The sequence below is a fragment of the Heterocephalus glaber genome, unplaced genomic scaffold, assembly GCF_053883595.1.
Source record: "Heterocephalus glaber isolate CG9 unplaced genomic scaffold, H.glaber_assembly_v1.0 deba00001444, whole genome shotgun sequence".
NCBI classification, from domain to species: domain Eukaryota; kingdom Metazoa; phylum Chordata; class Mammalia; order Rodentia; family Bathyergidae; genus Heterocephalus; species Heterocephalus glaber.
The window spans coordinates 23,282,398-23,299,781 of record NW_028258297.1 but is presented as its reverse complement, the minus strand read 5'-3'; the positions used below and the strand labels follow the sequence as shown (position 1 = coordinate 23,299,781).

The 17,384-nt window shown below is 35.9% G+C and overlaps 1 protein-coding gene and 1 long non-coding RNA gene across 5 annotated transcripts in view; one reads left to right on the top strand and one right to left on the bottom strand.

The window, feature by feature from the left end:
* The window catches only part of LOC147827507 (uncharacterized), a 47,924-nt gene extending 34,830 nt beyond the window's left edge, over positions 1-13,094 (bottom strand). The window contains exons 1-2 of the long non-coding RNA XR_015452339.1: positions 13,016-13,094; positions 9,948-10,012 (exon numbers count right to left, since the gene is read on the bottom strand). This is a non-coding gene — a long non-coding RNA (uncharacterized LOC147827507). The remainder of the gene's footprint in view (positions 1-9,947; positions 10,013-13,015) is intronic.
* Positions 13,095-13,242: 148 nt separating this feature from the next.
* Atf7ip (activating transcription factor 7 interacting protein) overlaps positions 13,243-17,384 on the top strand; it is a 136,536-nt gene continuing 132,394 nt past the window's right edge. For 3 of the 4 annotated variants that reach the window (XM_087214064.1, XM_087214067.1, XM_013072535.3), the window contains exon 1: positions 13,243-13,430. The gene's annotated coding sequence lies outside the window, so the exon portion shown is untranslated. The remainder of the gene's footprint in view (positions 13,431-17,384) is intronic. The other variant, XM_087214065.1, reaches the window with a different exon arrangement.

Below are 17,384 nucleotides of genomic sequence, written 5' to 3'. Positions count from 1 at the left end.
CTTATTAAAAAGCTTCTGCACAGCAAGAGAAACCACCAGCAGTGTGAAGAGACAACCCATAATGAGGAAAATATTTTCACCTGCTGATCCTCAGACAAAGGTCTACTATCTGGAATCTATAAAGAACTTAAAAAGATCAGACCTCCCAAATTTAAAGATCCAATCCAAAAATGGACATCTGAAATGAACAGACATTTCTCACACAAAGAAGTAGAAATAGCAAAGAAACAGATGAAAAAATGTTCAACATCACTGGTCATTCGAGAGATGCAAATGAAAACAATGCTGAGATTCTGCCTCACCCCAGAAAGAATGGCTGCTGTCATGAAATCAACCAATAACAAATGCTGGCAGGGCTTTGGGGAAAGAGGAACCCTGCTCCACTGCTGGTGGGAGTGTAGACTGGTGCAACCACTGTGGAAATCAGTATGGAGATACTTCAAAGAACTAGGACTGGAAGTCCCATTTGACCCCGCTATTCCCTTGCTGGGTATCTTCCCCAAAGAATTAAAAGAATCATACCACAGTGATATACGTGCACCCATGCTCATAGCAGCACAATTTTTGATAGCTAAAACTTGGAAGCAGCCCAATTCCCCATCAATTGGAGACTGGATAAAGAAAATGTGAGTTTTTAAAATAAAATGGAGTACTACTCAGTGATAAAAAATGAGAAATTAGAGACATTTATAGCTAAATGGATGCACATTGAGGCCATACTCTTAAGTGAAATAAATAGGACACACATGGGTATATACTGAATAGTTTCTCTAGTGTGAAAAACTGAAAGTGTAAATAAGAACTAAAAGGTATAACAGATAATGTGAAATAGGAAGAAAAGGGGCAAAGGGGAAGGGGAAGTGGGAGGGGGAGGGGAAAGGAAAGAAGGGAATGGAATTAATATGAGAAAATGAAAAAATGGAAACAAAATCTTTGTAAATAGGGAGGGATGGAGGGGTTGAAGGGAGGGCAGGGGAATGGGTAAAAAATAAGAACCAAGAGAGATTATGTAAAGGTGCAAATTTCCAATGATGAATATCATTATATTGTATAACTAAAATGTATCAATAAAATTGATTTTAAAAAAAAGAAATAGCTTCTCTCCTTTTTTCCCTAATGCTGATAATATGATCATTGGCCACCAAGTTATCCTGTGACCTAAGCTGCCAATCATGAACTGAGCACAGTATGATTTATCAAAGCATAAGTGCGCACAGTAACACTCTATCATTAATCTAGATTAGTCTTAAGAATTCCTGTAAGAAGAAGTAAATTTCATGACTGGCTTTAGCTCTTGCTCTGCCTTTTTTCTCTGCTTGTACCAAGAGAATTTTGCATTTTATGCCAGAATAACCTGAAATTAGATGGTTAAAGTACTACTACAGCCCCATTCTGAGTTGGACATCAAGAATATGAGTGAAGGGAATTCCTACCCATTGAGCAGAATTTCAAGTGACATATTTAGCTATACCCTGCATCTGGAGCAGAGAGTTGTCAGAAGCATGGATTTCTATAGATTCATGGGCATTTGATGACATTTGGCTAAATAGGAACATGGAAAGAATAGAATTAGAAGACAAGTGAAATCATGGCCTGGGGTACAGATATTGGATTAGACCTTTCTGAATGGGCACAGTGTATGGAGATATTTGTGTCCTATGTGAAGTCACCAAAGAGCAATTCAGCCAAGAAGAGTATTTTAATAAAATGGATAAAATAATGAGATAATAAGTTCTGTGAAGTGAGATGTCATCCCCAGACATCTCTAGTCTTGCCCAATGGACTTTTCTGCAAAATAGACATGTGGAAAGGAATGAAGGTTGTGCATGGACTTAGTAACATGGATTTTACTGACCAAAACTACTGCAATAAACCCAAATTACCAAGAGCAGAGATTAACAAATAAGCCCTCATTTACCATCATTCTGATTATGAGTTGATTATATTAGATCACTGCATTAGTCAAAGGGTATGTTCTCAATGGAACAGATTATTACTTTAGAAGAATATTTGCAGACTATTACTTTGGAAGTACATTTGCTTTCCCTGCCTGCCAGGCTTCTGCCCAAACTACTACAACCTATGGATTTACAAAATGCCTCAATTAAAACAGTCCAAAGAATATTGCTACCAACCAAAGAACTAGTTTCATAGTAAGCGAAGTGTGCTGATACAGTCATGCTCATAGAATTAACTGGTTTTACCACATTCCCCTTACCTGAAATACTGACCTGATGGAATGGCAGAATGACCTTTTGCTTTATATACTAATTTATCTTTTAAAAGCAATTAAAATATTTTTCCATTTATTGTCTTTGGGGAGGGGAGTTTGAGACAGGGTCTCTCTGTGTAGTTCAGGCTACTGTCCTTGAACTATGTAGCCCAGGCTGGCCTCAAACTTGAAGCGATCCACCATGCCTGGCTCCATTTATTGCATTTCTGACACTTCATGTCTTTCCATAGGTCCAAGTTTCTAGCCTATATAATATTCTCTATTCTTTAAGAACTGCTTTTTTTTAACCCCTCCCCCACCTGACTCCAGTTCTAAATTCTTACTCTTGGTTCCCTAAGATCTCAGATCAGGTCCTGAGACCTAACTCTTAACACATCGATCAATCTGGACAAATGTTCTCCCATCCACCTCGACTGGGAGACTGAGGGTCTCTAGTGCATTCCAGGTCTGGCTCCAAGACCCAAACACTGAACTCTCCTCGGTACCCTCTCTCTCCCTTCGCATCTTGGAGTCTGGTTCTTTTTGTTTCTCTAAGTATTTGGGACCTACAACACTATAGAGCTCTGAATTCACGCTGCTGGGAAGACCCAAATTGTTCTAATCTTCAGATTCCCTGACCTAAAAGTTCCTTCCGCTGCTTCTATCTCTTCTCCAAACACCCCATGTTGCAGCTTCAAACTCCTTCCATTTGATTACCTTGGCTCTTCTCCCATTCAGGACCTTGGCCGCAGGTCCTCAGACTCCAAACCATTTATCCTCACCTTTACTCTCCACTCCCTTCCAGACCCTGCCTCCTCGTGAAGAGCTTTTTAAAAAAGTATTTGTAGTAGAGTAGTAGAGTAATTCTCCGGGCAATAAATCCCCTCAGTTTTTATTTGTCTGAGAAAAGTATTTCTTTTTTATTTTAAAAGGATGCTTTTACTGGGTATTGCATTGGAGCGACTATTACTATTGTCGTCACTGCACCATTTCTGATGAGATATTTATTAAAATCCTAATCTTTTCCTACCGTCTGCTTTTTTTTTTTTTTTTTTTTCTCCTCTGAGTGCCTTTGAGATTTTTGTCTTTGGATTGCAGCTTTTTAAAAGTGGTATGTCGTAAGTTGTGGGATTTTGATAATCACCATGCTTGGTATTCTCTGAACTTCTTGGATCTGTGATTTAGTATCTGTCACACATTTTGGAAAGTTTTGGCCCAGTATTTATTGAGATCTTTATTCTGTCAGAATTATTTTTTGTATTTTCTGGGATTCAAATTATGTTGATGTTAGAACATTTGATGTTTCCTCATCTCTTTTTTTTTCCATTCATTCTTTTTTTCTCTTTGTATTTTATTTTGGGTAATTTATATTGACTTAACTTCAAGTTCAGTAATTCCTGCTTACTTGTGTTTAGAACACTGATAAACTCATCGAAGGGATTTTTTTCGACTCCGTCGTTTTTAAAATTTTGATCATATAAGTCTTCCTTTTACTCTGCCCCCAGGAAGAGTCTGGCTCTTCCAATTGTATTATAGTGTTATTTGTAGATTCAACTCTTTTTATCATGAAAATGGTGGGTAAGAAAGTGCTACATTCTGTAGTGTTCAGATTAACTCAGCTTTAGTCAGGCACTGTAAATTTAAAGTATTCAAAGATGATGTTCTTTTCCCCTTTTTCCCACAGATATACTACAAGGCTTAGCATATCTCTTGCTCCTTTTCCAGGAGTAAAACGTTCTTTTGTCCTACAGCTTTTCTTGTTTTTCCCACTGCAAATTAAGGCTTTTGATTTGCAGGGGAGACAGGAGAGATGTGTTTCACAGTGGCTGGCATTCCTTTTTTCTCCCCACCACTGTGAGGGAGTCATTCTCAGGATTTTCCTAATCTTCCTTGTGAGTGCAGGGTTGTATTCCTGGAGGATAAACCTGTAAGAGTGTAAAATCCCTTACATATGTGTGTTTTGGGGGAGTTTCTCATGGTTACTATGGCTCATATTTGGTCTTTAGCAATTTGGTAAATAATTACCAGCTGAATTTTCTACTGGTTATATGGCATCTAGACATATCTGCCCAAGGTAAGAAGTCATTAGCTTAGATGTTTTCTTCTGTCTTCAGATTTCAAATTTGTACCCTCCCAAAATAGTAAGGAAATAACCAGTTGAGAGTTTTGACAATTATTAGATTGTGAGTAGAAGAAGGAAGTTTTAAACACCATTTAAAATTATGTGACTAATTACAGAATCAAGGACCACGGTAAGGAATATTTCTTCCTTACTTTGATATACATTATTTTTTTCCACTTTTCACATTTAACTAATATCTAACATAAAACATAGTGTGAACTGGAATGAATAGACACTCCTCACAAAGAAATACAGCTGGCCAATAAATATATTCTCAGAGTAGCATGTGGCTACTTCACTAATCCTCATGGTACTTTACTTTTGAAGTTCCTCCTACAGTTTAATCAGGCCTGATTCCTACAACAAACCCCTTATCCTATAACACTTTTTAGTCATTCTTCCACCATGACTGAACACAGAATGGTATGCCTCTTTTATCAGAAAAAGGAATGACTGTGAACAGATCAAAGTAATTACTGTGAATTTATAAAATTTTCATTAGAAGGTATATAAACTGGTTGCCCCTTATATGTACATGGTTATTTTAAATCAAAAAACTGAGTATTCCTTAATTTAAATCACGGATAACAGTATCTACCATGTATTTTTTTTGAAAGCACCCAATATAGGGCCTAGCACATAGTATACTTGTTTTCTTTGTTCCTTCCCCTTTCTAAAACTACCAAATGTGCATTTTTAGTAGTATACAATATATAGACTACATTATATATATTTCCTTTATATTTCATATTATATAATATAAAATTCTGATATTATATGATATAATATATAGTATCCTTTGGCATCCCAAAGAACCTTGTTCTTTTTCTTTAATTAATTCCTTTCTTCCCCTACAAACAAATACAGGTCTTCCTTTTCTTAGAAAAAAGTATTAATTTAGGTCTTATAGATTAAGGCTTCCTGACTGATATGCCAAAGTACAATGACATGTTAAGATTCACTGATGTGCTATGTATAGGTTTCAGGTATGCAGATACACTGACTAGCTCAGCTATCAATGCAATCATCTGGGGTCTGGGGCAGCGGGGTCCCAAGTTATCTTTGTTCTCCCTAGGCCATCAGCAGCCTTTTCCATTTACTACTGTATTCCACACAAAAGCAATATTGTCAATTTTTAATTTGCATAATGATGGAAAATGCTATAATATTACAAAGAGGAACTAAGGAGATTGATTTTTATATTCAACTTTCCAAAGTGACTTTATTAAAACATATTCAATAAGAGCTATGTTGTGAAATTATATAGGCTGCTTTGATGCCATTTTGATATAGCTCTTTTACTGACACCATTTGTTGTGGCAGATATTTGGACTCTGCAATTTTATTGCAGATATTTTATATCCTATCCAGTTATTCTGCATTCTTCAGCTCAATACACAGCAGTTAAAAAGAGTATTGTTTGACATACACAAAAAAGGAAAGAACCATAAGGCTCTATTGTAAGATATTCGTCCAACCAAGGAGCATTTACTGTATACATTATCTTATTGAGGTATTATCATTTCACTAGTGCTGCAGAAGCTCTATAATTCTTGATAGATGAACATTTAATACTTCATTTTTATCCTTATTTATCATATCTATTATTTGTTCAAATTATTTATTGAAATTATTCATTTTCATTTTATTAAACAAATAGATATACATAGTTAAAAAATATAATAGTGCTAAAAGTCTTATAAAAAAATAGCAATCTTGTGTCCCCTCTCTGTCTATCCAAAAGCAATCATGGTACTGTTTTGCTTTTGTTTTTGAAGAACTGGCAATTGAGCCCAGGGCCTTCACACTGAGCTACATTCCTAGTCCTCTTTACCTATTTATTTATTTAGAGACAGGGTCTTGCTAAGTTGCTAAATTGACCAGGCTGGACTTGACCTTCAATCCTATCTCAGCCTCCCAAAGTGCTGGGATTACAGGCATACAACAACATGTCTAGCTTGCAAAAGTTTATTTGTGGATCTGATGTGTTATTTTTATGCCAGTAATATACTGTATCATATAGCTTTTGAAGTTATAGAATTAAAAAATGTGAGTCCTTCAATTTTGTTCTTTAACAAGATTGTTTTAACTTTCCAGAGTACACACTGAGATTGTATATGAATTTTCAGGTGAGTTTTTCTATTTCTTCAGTTTAATTCAATTGGGATTTTGGTAGAGATTTCTGTGAATATGCAGATCCTTTTGAGTAGCACTGCCAACTTTATAATATTAAGTCTTCTCATATATGAACAAGTGTTGACTTTTCATTTATTTATTAATTTATTTCACCAACATTTTGTAATTTTTAATGTATAAGTCTTCTATCTCTTAGGTTAAATTTATTCCTTAGTATTTTATTGTCTTTGATGCCCTTGTAAATCATTCTTCTTTAAGTAGTGTATTTTGTTCTTTTTTCCTCTGTGGGTAGAAAGAATAAACTTTCAATTTTATTCTCTTTATTCCACTTTGTTTATTGATATCTGATGAGCATATTGTCTATAACTATAGTTGTATCATTATTAAAAATAGTATAGGAAAAGCCAGGGGCAGTAGAGCATGCCTGTAGGAGGATCACTTGAGCCTAGGAATTGGGGGCCATCCTGGCTGACAGAGCAAGACTGTCTCAAAAAAAAAAAAAAAAAGTACAGCAAACTTAGGCAACTATTCAGTAGATCATAGTTCCTAGAATCCTCTCCTTCATAATGTTCAATTTTGATTAACTTCATTGCACTATATCAGTTTGAATTATTAATACAATTCTTTTTTTTTGGTACGAGGGATCGAACTCAGGACCTTGCAAGGCAGGTGGTGGAACCACTGAGCTAAATCCCCAGCCCAACAATACAATTCTTAAGGCATATTTAGATCTTTAAAAAAAGAAACAATATATTCATATACCACTGTTGACACTGTAAAAGGTCTATATGATAAATAAATTACTCTCTGAAAATATAAAATACTTTCACTAATCACCATCACATTGAAATTTATTTTTTCTTTTTGTTTTTTGGACTTTAGATGGAACCCAGGACTTTTGCATTGAGCTACATTGCCAGCCTTTTTTTGTTCTGAGACAAGAGACAAACTGTTGCTAAGCTGCCCAAGCTGGGCTTGAATTTGTGATCCTCCTGCCTTAGCCTCCCAAAGTGCAAGGATTATAGGTGTGGAGTACCATGCCTGGTTGAGATTTTCATAATTTCTAATATAATATTTAGATACAAATAGTATCTCTTAAATTCTTTTCAAATGTTCATGTTTTGTTTTGTTTTGTTTTGCTTTTTGAGACAGGGTCTTACTTTGTAGTTCAGGCTGACCCTGAACTCACTATGTAGCCCGGCTTAACTCCCAGCGATCCTCCTGCCTCTGCCTCCCAAGTGCTGGGATTACAGATGTGTGCTACCATGCTCGACCCTTTGTTTTGTTATTTTAAAAAAGAGGTGTCATGTGCACTGTTGTAATAATTGCCTATATGCTTTTGTGTGTCCAAACGATGTTTGTTAATCAATTAACTCACCAATATAAGGCTGTGTAGATTTAAACTGATTTGTTGTAATAAAGATTTGATGGGGTTACTGTTTCTCATTTCCTGTTTTGATTAGTGAAAAATTTTCAACTAAATAAAAAATTAAACAGGGCTGGAGGTACAGCTCTGTGCTAGAGAATTTACCTAGTATGTAAAAGGCCCTGGGTTCCATCCCCAGCCCTGCTCTTCCCCTGGAATTATTTAATTTCCTTTTCACAGATTTTATGTGGTTCATGATTGACAGAATTCTCACTTTCATTATTTCCCATTTTTGAAAAATTTAAGCCAGGCATGGTGGTGCATGACTGTACTGTCAGCACTCTGGAAGGGACCCTCTAACCCCCTGCATGTCCCTTCTCCCTTAAGGTACTTTTATTCTTTTCTTAGGTCTATATGTATTTGCTTTATTGCTCTCTCAAATCCAACTTGTACATTTTGTTAATAGTCAAAAGGATTAGGAAAAAATGCAATTGTTTTCAAAGCAGGAGGTAATAATTTTTAAAAATTATTAAAGCAAATTACCCTCAAAATACTCCCCTTTGACTCAAGCATACTTATTCCATTGTTCTTGCTACTTTTTTGTTGTTGTTACTATTTTGAGACGGGGTCTCACTATGTAGTCCAGACTGGTCTTGAACTCACTATGTAACCCATGTTGGCCTCATACTTTTTTTTTTTTTTTTGGTACCAGGGATCGGGATCGAACTCGGGTCCTTGCGCTTGCACAGCAGGCAGCGAAACCACTGAGCTAAATCCCCGGCCCTAAGCCTCATACTTTTTGAGTGCAGGGATTACAGGCATGTACCACCATGCTTGGCTTTTTTTTGAAACAGGGTCTTCCTATATAGTTTAGGCTGCTCTTGAACTCACCACATAGTCCAGGCTGGTATTGACCTCATGGCAATCCTCCTGCATCAGTCTTCTGAGTGCTGGGATTACAGGCATACATCACCAAGCTCTCCTTTCTTGTCACTTTCTGAAGCAGTTCTGGAAGTGCTGTTTCATAAGTGTCTTCAGTTGCACTGTCATTGCTGCCTCACTGTCCTGACTTCATTTAAAACATTTACCTTTCATGGTCATTTTGACTTTGGGACAAGCCAGAAGTCACATGGTCCTTGGTGAATACAATGGATGAGGACATACCATAATGTTTTTATAAACTTGCCTTTCTATTGGATGCCACTCTGCAGCAGTAGTCACTATATTTGTGTGATCACACCTTCTGAAGTCACTTAATGAAAGAGGACATCTAGAACTGTTTCAGAAAGTGGCAAGGACAATGGGATATGTTTGAAGTGGGGCATTGCTTTGAGGGAGATTGTTTTAGTTACTTTTCTCTCATTGCTGAGACAAAATACTAGACACCCAAAGTTAAAGGAGGAAAGGTTTATTTGGCTCACAGTTTGTAGAAGTTTCAGTCCATAATAGGCTGGCTCCAAGGCTGGGTGGCACATGGAAGAGGGGCAACAGTTCATGGTGGTAGAAGATAGCAAAACTATTATTATTATTATTATTATTTTGGTACCGGGGATCGAACTCAGGACCTTGTGCTTGCAAGGCAGGTGGTGGAACCACTGAGCTAAATCCCCAGTGCTGTAATACATTTTTAAAATTTAAACATTCACTGTATATTTGGATCACATATCAAGTACTGGATCATATTTAAATATTTTTAATCAGAAAAGAAATTTTGCATAAAGATATTAATTTAAATTATGTTTAAGTTTTTAAAAACTTATTTTCTTGTCAATTATTCAAAATATATCTTAATGGGAAAATGTAAAGTTGAATTAACCTTTTAAATCAATATTATTTAAATATAGCTGAATTTAAATGACTATATTTAAATAATTTAAATTTAAAGTTATATTTAAGTCTTATGAAATATTTTCATTAAAATAAAATTACATTTCTACAATTCATTATCATTTAGTTGCCAATTTGAAAACTGAATATTACATGTCTCATCAACATTTACACATTTGATATACAAATATGGGGAATAGAAATTATTTAATGTTTAAAAATTATGTCATTCTGCTGCTCAAATTTTTATATTCTCTGACCTATGTGCGTCGCATTCCACTAACCTTCACAGCATTCTGATAGTTGCCTTTTGTTTTGAGGACACAGAGCAGGAAACATGAAGCATTCCCTGGGGGAATTAGATAGGAGAATAATGTTAGGGGAGCAGATGTTTAAGGTCTCAATTCCCATTATGGTAAGGCTGAGCGATTCTGAGCAATAAAAGAATCCATATGTTCTTTTTTTTTTTTTTTTTGAGACAGGGTCTCACTTTGTAGTTCAGGCTGGCCTTGAACTCACTATGTAGCCCACGCTAGCTTCGAACTTGAAGTGATCCTCCTGCCTCTGCTTCCCGAGTGGTGGGATTACAGGTGTGTGCCACCATGCCCGGTTCCATTTGTTCTTTTAAATGTGTGTCTATTTAAGAATTGTATTGGAGTATGTTAATATTATATGAGGTTATCTATGTTTATAATATGTAGGGGCCCTCTAAAATGTCTATATTTATGGTATGGAAGGGACCAGGGCAGAGGTCCCACTTGCCCAGGTATAACTGCAATACTGAATTCTTCCTTTTCAGTGCTAATGAAATATTTTGTAATAGGAACCATTTCATCTGTGAATGTGACCTATTAATGTTGGAAGATAATAATAATGGCTTTTCTTTTCTCTGGTGATTTCCTATATTTGTTTTCTATTGCTAAGTAACACATTACTACAAGTTTAGTAACAAAGTAATCCTCCTCATAGTTTTTAAAAACTACTTTATGGCTTTTGTGGGTCAACAGAGTGGGCCTGATTTAGATAGATCCTTGGCTCAGGGTCTCACAAGGCTTCAATCAAGGTGTTGGCTGATGTCCCAGTCTGTTATGTGCTGCTGTAACAGAATACTCAAGACTGAGTAGTTAGTAAATAGATTTATTTTTTATGTAAGTCCTTGGAGGCTGGGAAGTCCAAGATTGAGGGGCTACCATTTGGTGATGTCCTTCTTGGTGTTGAACATTGTAGAAGATACCACATGGCTATAGCATGTCAGACAAGAGCAAGAGGGGGCTGAGCTCTGAACTCACTTTTATAACAAATCCACTCTTATTATAGTAAATCCAATGCTGAGACAATGGCATTAATCCATACATGAGTTGCATTTTCTTTTTCTTTTTTTTAATAATCTGCATTTTCATCTAACGTCTTGATAGGTAAAGCATCTGCTTCCAAGTTCATTTAGTTTGTTGACAGAATTTATTTTCTCATTACTGTTGACTACGGTCCTGGTGTTTTAGCTGGCTACTGGCTACAGCCTGTTCTCAGTTCTCAGAGGTTCCTTGAAGTCAATAGGCCACCTATTCAAACTCATGATGATCCTCCTGCCGCAGCCTCTCCAGTTGGGGGATCACAGGCATGCGCCACCACACCCAGAAGTAAATCATTAAATTGCTCAAGCTGAGCTCAAATTTATAATTCCTTCTGCCTCACCATTTCAGAATGTTGGGATTAACAAGTGTGGGCTACCATGTCTACCTAACATGGTTGCTCTCTTAATCAAGGCACCAAGTAAAATCTTGCTTCTCAAGGAAGGTCCAGTTCTTTTGTAAAGAGATTTTAGCTGATTAAGTCCAGTTTACCCAAGATAATCTCTTTTTTTGGTTAATTCAAAATTATTTAGGATTATAATTACATCCACAAAATCATTTTGCTATATTCTACTGGCTAGAAGCAAATCATAGGTTTTATTGAGCAACTATTTACAATTTATTAATAATTTATTATTATATGCCATGTTCTTTACTAAGTACTTTATGAAGTTTAACAATTAAGCAATGCAAATCTAATTCTATTATTTTCAGACTTAAAGTCGTCCCTCCACCCCTCTTCCGGGATCAAACTCAGGACCTTGCACTTGCAAGGCAGGTGCGGCCCCACTGAGCTAAATCCCTGGCCCCAGACTTAAAGTTTTTTGTATCTTCATTGCTGGCAAGACAAAGTCCAGCTCTTAGAGAAGAAATTCATTACATCAGTTCTCATTTCTTAGAGAACTCTTCTCTTAGAGATGACTCCAAGTCTGGATTGGGTGCTATCCCTTTATTTCAAGTCAGTTGGAAAGCCTAAATTATAAACAGACATATTAACCATCTTATGCAAACTTCTTACAAATATTTTGTTTACTTTTGTTTCTTTCACCAGGAGTACACGTATTTTTTATTATCATTATTTGTGTGTATGTTTGTGAGATAGGGTTTTCCTATGTTGCCCTTGTTTGTTGGCCTGCCTCAACTTCCCAAGTAGCTCAGATAATAGGGACACACTACCACTTTTGGCTTGAGATCATATATTTCTTTCTTCTGGTACCAGGGATCGAACTCGGGACCTTGCGCTTGCGAGGTAAGCAGTGGAGCTCATATATTTCTTGAAGGCATGTACCTAACATAGTTTTGGAACTCAGTGATTGCTTAAAAAAAAAAAAGTTGGAGGGCGGGTGGGGTGGTTGATCCCAGCACTTGGGATGCTGAGGCAAGAGGATTGCTGTGAGTTCAAGACCAGCCTGGGCTATATCGAGTTTAAAGCCAGCCTAAACTACACAGAGAGACCTTGTCTCCAAAAAAAAAAAAAAAAAAAGAATTGAACAAATAAATTTGACAGAAATTACATTAAAGGATTAAACTTTAGAACCTAATTTTTTTTGTCCCTTTTAGGTTTGCAAAACACATTTATATTTATTCTACCCTTTAGGTCTCTGAAGTGACTTGAACTACTGTTATTATCATCATTTTCGAGATGAGAAAACTGAGTAACAGTTATTCCAAGGAACAGGCAAGTAAGCGCACTAGTTGGACTTCAGCCTAGGTCTCCCAACCAATAATGGAGTGACTTCTCTACCACCTCCAAAGGACTTCAATCAAGAGTGACCTCACAAACCCATAAATGGAAGGGGTTGGATATAACTTCTGGGGCGTGCGCATGACTTAAAGTACTTCTGTGACAGAACACTCTAAAAAAAAAGATGTTTGTGAATTTAAAAACAAAGATGAATAAGTTAACATACTTCAGCCTTTTTTGAAAATCTCCGCTCTTTCACTCTCACCTATTTTCTTCTTTTCTCAAGCCTCACAGAAAACGCTCACGAAGTGCTACTCACTGATTGAGGAAGAGCCACGCAAAAAACACCTCAGAACGCAACCACACCGTGCAGCGCCAACGCCTCAGCCGGCTTTCTCTTTTCTATGGCAGGGGCGGGGCCAAAGTGCTTCATTCAAATAAAAGACTATGAGATTTGCATGGAGAATGGCTAGTCTGTACGCTCATTGGCTTAAAGGGCAGTGGGCGTGACACATACTACGCCCACGGGGCTCCGCCTACATAATTTGCATAACGGCCTCGCGCGTGCAAGGGAGAAGCGGGTTTGTTTTTGAATCTGCGGAGGCGGCGGCAGTGGCGGCGGCAGCACGGCAACTGAAGCGCGTTAGACTGAGGCGGCAGCGTTGGAGACGGCTGCGCAGGACGGCTCTGTAGGAAGGGACTTGGTTCCCCCTCCCTCCTCTCCCGCCCCAAAGGTATATGTGAATCCCAGGGGCTATTCTAACCACATTTTCTGAAATTATTATTGTATTTCTAAAGAGTCAAGACCGCATTATGGCGGCTGCGGGAGTTGTGTCTGCGCCTGCGCGGCTGCGGATCTGCGGGCGGGCGCTGCATGGGAGCACGTGATCTTGCGGGGTCGGGCTCTGGCTGCAGTTGTGCAGCTGGCGGGGCGGTGGCTGCGCAAGCGCAATATTCATTTTCAAGATCTAATGTTCTTGTTGGACGCCATTTGGGTTCTAGGTTTAATTTTCCTGTCTTGAGGGGTTTCGTTTTGTTACCCTCCACTTCTCATATTTTTCAGTGGAAAATGTTTATCTTGTACTCATGTAGCGACCTTAAACTCTTTATCTTTTTCTCTGATTCTCCGAGAAGTTGTAGACAATTTTCTGTAAAAGTTGCCACTTGTGGTTCTCGGTTATAATTTCACTTTTACAGTATAGCTGAATTCATGTTTATATTTAGGGAGGTAAAGGTCGGCACCTAGTGGTGTTTTCACGGGAAGTGCATTTGAGTTGCATGTTTGCAAATGCAATTTTAACCCTATTTTCACCAGTTTTGTCGTGTGTAATATTAGATATCTGGAATAATTACAGTATAGAAAAATTTTAGTTTTGGAAATATTGGGGGATAGTGGAAAAATAATAAGGTAGTTTAAAGTGGAAGCTCAATTTTCTTAAGTATTTTAAAAATATTTGATCCGTAGTCTACTTAGTTATAATTTTAATCAATGCTGAGTATTTGAATTTTTGTTTTCATGTCTTTGATTACTTGTCCATTATTGCTTTAGGTAATTATCGTTATTTCAAAAACAAAATCAGCCTATTTTCTTACCATTTTGTTTTGCAATGATAATGTAAGTTGTTGTATGTAATAGGTGTTTTTTTGACAATTCCCATTTACACTGAGGCCTTTATGAAGAAGTGGAATGAACCATCAATTAAAAAATTGTTGATTTTTTTAAAAAATGCAGACACTGTACTATATGTGTGTGTGTGATATACAATTGTTTGATTTAAAAAAATTGTAAGTGTACTCCTGGTTTTAGTTTAAGACAATTATGGTACTCATTATTTTAGTTAAAATAGTAGTGTCACTATATTTAAGCCTTACGTAACACACTTGGAGGAAGTTATGTAAGATTTGATATGATTCTTCCATTGTGCAGATTGTCTCGTACTGGCCTAAAAACTTGTAAAAGGTTTTATAACTTCATCAGTGGTTCATGTGTACAACAGTTGGTTGGTTAATAACTGAAGTTTGATAAGGTCTGTTGTAAAGTGAAGTGACTGTTGCTGTATAATTTTGCTTTGTTTGGGTTATCTTTTATTGTCTAAAACAAATACCAGTAGTATTAATTAGATGTGATTGAAAGGAATACTTTTGGTTGGTGCATTTTTAAATGGTGTCACAATGAGATACAGTGTAGTGATGGGAAAGATTCTTCTTTTTTAAGAGAGTCTTAATTTGTTCTGTTGTAATTTCTGGACTTCTCTTGTCTTCTACACAGAGTGAAAGTGGTTGTGCACTTTTGTCCCCTTTATGCTTCTGAAGTAGTTTAAAAAAACTATCATACCTTAGAATTCTCAAGCTATTTCAGCTGATTTAGAGTTTAAAATATGCTGTATTTTGTATATCTTTGTGTATGTACACAAAATAACATTGACCTTAGAGCAAGGTATGCTTTTCACTTCCAAAGGGGGAAAATACTTTGGTCTGTATATTTAAGCTTATGTTTTCATTTGAATATATAGATGATTGTGTCTTGGGTAGTATTCAAGGTCTTAAGTGCTACTTGAGTATAATTCATAATGTAAAAATCGATAGGACAATTTTGCTGTCATGAAGGTAAATATAACTGTATAATGACTTGATTCAACATCATTTAGTTATTTTTTAGTACTGTCAATAACAAGCATGTTTTGAAATTTTTTGAGAGTATGCTGCAATATTTTGACACATGCACTATATGTAAATAGTAAGACTAGCTTACTCAAGAATGAGCAAATTACTGAAATTCCTTAAAATTTTAAGAGTTCTTGTAATTTATACATAAAACTTAGTTTTCAAAAAAACCCTGGCATGAATAAGCCATAACACATTAAAACCTTCATGATTTGAATATAAGTGTGTATATATATATAAAACCATTTATTTATTTATTTTGATCTGTTTGTTTTGGGACGGATCTTACAGTGTAGTCCAGACTAGCCTCAAAATCAGTCCTCCTGTCTCAGCCTCCCAAGAGGTGAGATTACAATGTGCACCACCATACCTGGCTATTTAAATATTTTAAAACTTTTTCATTATAGAAAATGTTAAACATTATCCACATTTGGAAATGCTAAGTATTCTGGTGATTTTTGTGACTTTTTTATTGTTGGTTAATCTATAAATGCTTATTTATTGCTTAATTTTTCACTGGGGCCAGAATTTAATTTCTGCTTTTCCGCTCAATACTAGGATCAGACCCAGGCATACACACATGCTAAACACATATTGTACAACTGTGCCACAACCCTAGCCTCAATTGTTGCTCTTTAAGCTTTATGTTATATTGTGAATATATGTATTCCCATTTTGTTATTCCTTAAAAATGTTTTCAATGTTACTTTGCTGTGAAAATACCACAAATTATCAAGTATTTTTTTCAAAGATGTTTTTGAATGGCCGTATATTATTTCTTTATTATAAACAGTGCTATAGTGAACATCCTTCTACTTGATCACAATCTATAACTCAGGCTATTTCTTTGAAATTAGTGTTTCAAAGGGCTTAATTTACACATTGATTTCTCATACCACCATCACTTAGGTGGTTGAAAGGTACAGTAGCTCATTAACTTTTTGTTGAGTAATAAAGTTGATTTTTTCCAGTATTTTATATATATGTGTATTTTATTTCCTATCTTTTCTGCAGAGAAAATATTACGTGATGAACTAAATACTCCTTCATTTCATCAATTTTCTTCTAGAAATATATTTTTTCAGGAAGTTTTAATGAACTTAACTTTTATTTACATGGACATATAGATATATTTTCTTAGGGCTAAGAATGTATGTAGCTCAGTGGCACAGCACCTGCCTGGTAGGTGTGAGGCCCTGAGTTCAATCCCAGGTACAAAAAAAAAGATATATTTTCATCTATTGTGTATGAAGATGGGTTGTTAGCATTTATTTTTTCTAAGCATCTAATTTTCTTAGAATTTTATGCCACTGATCCATTTCTATCCATTTCTTATTGTTTTGGTTGCTTCTCTTGATCATAACTTAATGAGCTTGAGCAAACAATCGTTCATTCACTAGGGATATTTAACGTGGCATTTATTGGCCTTTAGAAGTTCATACTCATAAGCTTAAAGAGTTCCACAGATCTCCTGATATATGCAATTTTATGTGAGTGTGCGAAAGTGCATTTTTTTCTGGGGAAAAAGTTATATCTTTTATTAGCTTCTCAAAGCAATATATAACAGGTTAATACTATCTCAGGACCTTCTTATAGTAGTATTGCATTGTTTTATTTGCTGTAGGACTACATATAGAGTATATATGTTTGTAATGCTGTGTACTGTATAAATGCAGTACAACTCCTTTTCATAATTTTCTCAGCTAGTCTTGATTTGCAAATGTATATTAAATTAATTTACTTAATTTTTTTCTTAAAAAGCCAATTAATGGTTTTGCTTAAAATTGCACTGAATCTAAATTGGGGTGAATTTTTATTATACTCTTTTTCTGTATTCACAAATATGGTACACGTCCTTTTTACTCTTTAAATGTAATGTACTGTTTTTAAGAATACTGGGAAAATTTGTGAGACCTTTGACTCAGTAAGGTGTCATTTTACTGTTTTCCTGGTGCTGATAATGTTAATAAAAATGAGTTATGAAAGAATATAGGACAATATTTCGTTTTTTTAACTTTTAGGAC